This window comes from Lissotriton vulgaris, chromosome 5, assembly GCF_964263255.1.
Source record: "Lissotriton vulgaris chromosome 5, aLisVul1.2, whole genome shotgun sequence".
Taxonomy (NCBI): domain Eukaryota; kingdom Metazoa; phylum Chordata; class Amphibia; order Caudata; family Salamandridae; genus Lissotriton; species Lissotriton vulgaris.
This window is the reverse complement of record NC_141693.1, coordinates 1,808,571,862-1,808,577,861: the sequence shown is the minus strand read 5'-3', so window position 1 is coordinate 1,808,577,861 and position 6,000 is coordinate 1,808,571,862.

Sequence of the window (6,000 nt, the reverse complement as noted above, 5' to 3'; positions counted from 1 at the left end):
TAATGTCGTGCCTTCTCGCTGCCGGGCCCTCGGGTTGTCGGCTGATGAGCTGTGTATTCTTATGCTACTGATATTGCGTACTACTGACCAGCCTCCGTGGTTGTAGGTCTGTAACTGTATTCCTTTTTTACAAAATAAAGGTTTAAAAAAAAAAAAAGAACTGTTGCATGACAAGACAATACTTAGTCCCTGCTGCATGGGAGGAACAGAAGGGAAAACGGAGGGGCAAGGAGGCAGGACTGACCACTGGCAAGCAAGGATTTTTGAAGGACACTGACATAGACAAACGAGCAAGCAATGCGTGGAGTTGGAACTCCACTAAGCAAGTACCACAGGTCGCTAAGCGACAGCGCAAGCCCTGCCTAGGCTCGACCTAAAAAAGGGAGATTCTGCTACGATAGAGGAAGAGAGACTCATAAAAGACTGGTTAACTAGAAACCAAGGAACGCTTTATCGCACTAGCCACTAGTGAAAATGTGAGAAAGGGAACTGTTGGCTAATCTGCCTTTTCTGTGATGTCCCCCCTGATTTTTCACCAGTGCTGGGCTATATATGTTTGCTCACTTTAGAACTCTATGCACTTTATGCCTGCAAACTAGTAGTAAGGGGCCTGTGCTCCCTCTTTAAACTTGGTTGAGTTGGCATAGTCCTAATTGGTGCATTTATTTAGCGTATAAGTCCTTAGTATATTCTGTACAGAGTGTACCCGAGGCCTGGAAGTTATTTTTTACTAGTGTACTGCAACACCTATTGTGCTACTCTGACCCCTTCCTGGAAGGGACACCGTCCTGCACATAAACAATCATTCATGGCGTTTTGCTGTTTCTATGTGTGCTGCACAATGCAACTTTAAGCCATGTTAAGTGGCTTAACGCGCCTTGTAAATCAGGCAAAGACCTAACGCCACAGTAACATTGTAAAAAGAGATGTTTCTGTCGCGATAGGGGCTTGTAAATATGCCTCAATATTTCCCACACTTTGCTGGTAAATCCAACCTCAGCCATGGGAGGAACTCTGTTTTGTTAACACTTTTCATTATTCAAACACACAGCTCTCAATCCATCTTTCCAGACTTGCCTATTTAGTAATATATTATTCTCTGAAGATGGTATAAATACAGTTTGCTGCCACAACCCCAAATGCATTTCTCATGTGCACCTATTAAAAATCACTTGGCGTTGCCCATAACTCATGAAAAACTAGTGGTGATCTCACTTAAGAATGCTGGAGCATATGTATATAAACATAGTTTGCTTGTCAATGGAACAATTTAGAGATAAGGGCAATGTTTTTGACACATTTATTTATCGTAGGCGGAAAATTAAGTGAATGTACATTACTGTGTACCTACAGTAGCCACAGGGTTGTTTGACACTTACAAAGAACATTAACATTGAGTTTAGTAAGGGGTAGGTTTCAGAGATATATAAATTGATATATAAATTGACTATAGAAGATCACCCGGTTTGTCCACACACCAGCAATGGAATTGCAGGAAAAGACTTGGGTGATCTATGGTATGTTTGTAAGTGGTCACATTGGTGTGTGCAATTGGACACTGTCTCAATGAATTACAGATACCCATGTATACAGTTTGAGTTTCTGCATAGGCTGTAATGCACACCTGCAAGACAGAATACTTATTTCAGTTCTGGGCCACATAATTGCTGTCATTGTAATCAACCTCTGACAGATTTCCTCAATTTGGCATGGGCATGTTGTTATATTGCAAGTTTCTGAGAAGTTATTCTGGGAATGATATCCCGAATTGTGTAGTAGGAGGTGCCTAAATGGCTTGATGTTGGGGAATGTTGTAGATGTGCCTAAATCTTTAAGACATTTGACTGTTGTACTGTTATTACTATCTAAAAGAGAGATTGTCACTCTTTGGTAGAAGGGTCTGATACTGACTAGAACTGGATGGTTAAAAAGTGTTATTATTTGTGATATGCATGCTGAAATGTGTGTGAATATTCAGCCACTAGTTTCAAGAGCCAGGAACCTCTGGGCTCCTCAGTGGTCCTCCTTGACATAATTGGAAGCCAACAATATGGATAAAGTGAGTGACTCCTGTCCCGAGCCAAAGATGCTTACAATTGGTAGTCTGTGCTTGTGGGGATTCTTTGAATGGACTAGACATCTTCTTATTTGGTTACCTGTGATACACAAGACTTGTTGGGTATGCCATATTGAAGCTGATGTGTATAATGAGATTGCCATGTTGAGTTTGTGCCGTTGTAGTGTAGTAATGGAAAAGTACCCCTGCATTGTGACCTTCGGGCATTGATATTTGGACCCCTGGAAATTATTTTTTGTCATGGGTGAACATGGGTCGTGTGAGTTTGCCATGACGGAGGCTTGCCTCATTGTGATGTGGTCTAGTTAGACCGGAAGCGGAGCACATAGTATGTAGAAGATGTGCTCTTGTTGATGGAACATTTTAGAATCAAGGGACATACCTGTGTGATTGACACATTTAGCTTTACCCAACTATGGGCTCATAAATTGCCAAAGGTAATTGTAGAATTCTATAACTTGTATTACTTTTTTCTTCTTTCCTATATTTTCTTGAACCTGTGAAAATTGTTTGAGTACTTAAGACAGAATAGCATTTTCCCTCCCAGAGCTTTGAGTTTTGGCTTTGTCAATATGATCGACTGTGTTTACTCACAGTGAAGTTACACAATGAGTGAATTAGGCTGGCTCACCCCCCCAAGCTGTATACTGGAATGGGTTGAAGAAATACCAATTGATGAAGAGAATGGGCTTAAAAATGTATTTAAATTAAGCCTACTATACGTATAATTTTTTGTAAAATCAAATGGTCATTGGCTAACACCAGACCTTAAAATTCCTCTACAGTAATTTTAGGCAAATACTTGGTAGTGCCAAAGGCTGCATCCTTTCTTCATTTTATGGAAATTCTTATCTTCTTTTGATTTACCCTCTGTAGAAAAATGGAGAATTGTGCGATTATACAACAGGTTTCATCATGCATAGGCATTGCAAAGGTATAACTTTTTCCAAGGGAATGGCATTTCATGCCACACATTTGTGGGTTATGAATGCTGTAAATGTCAACCCAATTTACCCACCAGATCAACTTGTCAGGATTTGAACATGAAACCTGCAGATATTTGCAGATGTCAGCATCAGTCAATAACTGTTGGAAAACAAGACAGTATCTGGGAGGCCTGTCAAAATAACATGACTACATTTGTCCTTCACTGGGAACCAAATACCCAATTGTAGCACCTGACTCTCAGAGGGCAGTGTTGCAGAGCAGTCTGAGGCTTACTCAATGGAGGTGGTGTGGGCTAGTAAGCACAATTACAGGTGTGCAGGAATAACATTCAACAATTGATTGTACAGTCTATACTTTTCTTTATGAAAGTAAGAGTACATTTATTAAACCCACAGACCACTCAATGCTATGCACCAATATACAAATATACATAAGCTGTTGGAATTACTTTGTGACATTGCATAACATCTCTACCCCTCCTGCAGGGGGGTGGGGTCTAGTACCACCACTCCCATGTATGCACATTATCTAGCCCCCAAATACAGTCAGTTGAACCTAACCTGGAGCGAGGGCCCTGCATACTGGCATCATCCCAGCGGCGACCTACCCCGTTACCTCAACAAGCATTTAAAATAGGTACACCTGTCCTGGTGACACAAAACCCTGATGGAGCATTTCCTTCTGACCATGAAGTATACACCTCTACATCTTAAGGGCTACCAGTCTGGGTTCTTCACCTAAGCGTAGCAGCAAGAACACATGTTTAATCATCATAATTTAAAGGCATCACAAATGGATCATAGGATTAAGCATATATAGCCCTGACACCCTAGCAGGCATGTCGAGCAACATAACCCCATTTGGCTTATGACATCACCTTACACATGTACTTCACATTACACATGTGACTTTCAGTCCCTTTGGAAGAAATAATATTAGAAAAGGCACTACGGTGCAATTACGCCTCTTCACTCTCCAGGGGATGCCCTTCTCAAGACATCCCCAACCCAGCATTTCATTACTTGAGGCAGTCCCTAAAGCACCCCAGCTATTGAACAAAAGTTCCAGCCATGGGGATAAAGATGACTTCTTGCTGAGCCCTTGAGGGCTTTTTCTTCTTGGTCCCCATGATACTTAGGGAGGGAATTCTTCGCATTGTGCTGGGGGAGACTGTGTTGCTCCTGCATCTCCCCCTGCATCCTGTCACACATGTGGTGGTGACATCGTCCTCCTGGGACCACCAAAAGCGGAGAAAAAGCGCTGTTTGCCCTTGCAGGCTGGCCCTGGCCTGCAAGGCATTATGGGGCGCTTCCTCATCTTCCCCCATGCATATTGGAACAGCGGCTCTCCCGCTGTGCCGGGGAGAGCCGTGATGTGGGCCTCTGGCCACATCCTCTGACCGTTGAGGGGCCCGGTGAGTGCCTGCGGCTTGGTGAGCCCACCCCTGGCGGCTCTTGCTTATCTTCAGGGGCCCACGCCCCTCACTGCTGGCTCGATGGAGAGACAGTTTAGGAGCCCACCATGGTGGCTACTGCCGGCTCCCCGCCCAGCCAGCACCCTTGCGTGCTGCCGCGGGAGCCAGCACTCCTCTTACACAGAGGTTTCCACCAGTGCAGGCGAACCTCAGAGGAGTGCGACGGCACTCCCCCTCCTCCTTCCAGCTGCGGGAGAGTGTGGTGGCACTCACCCCTCCTCCTCCTTGTCTCTTCGGGGCCCGGGGATGGGGTCCCGGGCACCTGGGCCATTTTACCCCCTCTAACTTCACAGGGATGGCGACAGCCCTCCCCAACTTGGGTTCCTCTGCGGGGGCCAGGGTGGGCTCCTGGCACCCCGCCACCACCTGTTCACGCATGGGGCCTGGAGTTGGGATCCTGGGCCTCTGCCCCTTCTTCACGGGTAGCGCGATGGCGCTCTCCCTCATTCTGTGACTTTGGGGGCCAGGCTGGGCCCCTTTGGCATAACTTCACAGATAGCAAGACAGCGCTCCCCGGCTTTGCTTTGGGTCCCGAAGATGGGATCCTCAAAAGGTCATTTTCACGGGGCGTGACAGCACTCTATGTCTTTGCTTTGTGTGGGGGCAGCCTCCAGGACTTGACCCACCTCGGGGGCATATCCAAGACCGGCGGTGGAGCCCTACATGCTTTGTCATCGGTCTGCCAGAGGTCAAAGGTTGCCTACCTTCTGGGGGGCATCTCTCAGCCCCTCGGCCTCTCCGTGCTCCATGTGGCGCACCTCAGCCATTGGGAGCACTTTCCTTTACCCTCCTGGTCACACTGAGGGTGGATTCAGCAGGGAGCTGTCTTCACTAGCTCCCTGCGCCAGCCATTCACATGGCTCTCCCCCTGGGCCTCTCTTCTCTTTGCGCAGAGGCCCTTGCTTCTCTTCCAGGGGATCCTCATCAATAGTCAAGCATTAGAATATTCCCGCCCATGCGCGGGACCCCGGAAACACTATATTATATGTGCCCCACATATATATATATACTCATATATATATATATATATATATATATATATATATATATATATATATATATATATATAAATATAAAACATGCAATAGCAGCCAAATAACATCAGAGCTGAAATATGCTGTGAAGAATTTCCACCATACATGAATAATATGCATTAGAAACATGAGAAACAACACCAAAGATTGCTTAGAAACTGTTTTAATGCTCAGATAGCAGTAGAAATTCTTATAACTCACTGAAAGCATAGAAAGCTCCCAGGCTGCATTGCAAACACACAGTCTAAAAAGACTGAAAAGCTAACCTGTAGCTGCATAGCAATAAACTGACACCGTGCCTTTAAGGCACTCATGACCCCCAGTATCCCATCATGTCTCTGGGGTGACAGTTAGGTCAGTTGTTCCTTCCTGCTCCTTCAGGAAGGATCCTGGTTACACAGCTCCACTAATTTCTGTTTTCTGACAGAAAATTACTTCACTTTTAACAACTTTTTTACTTACTTTGA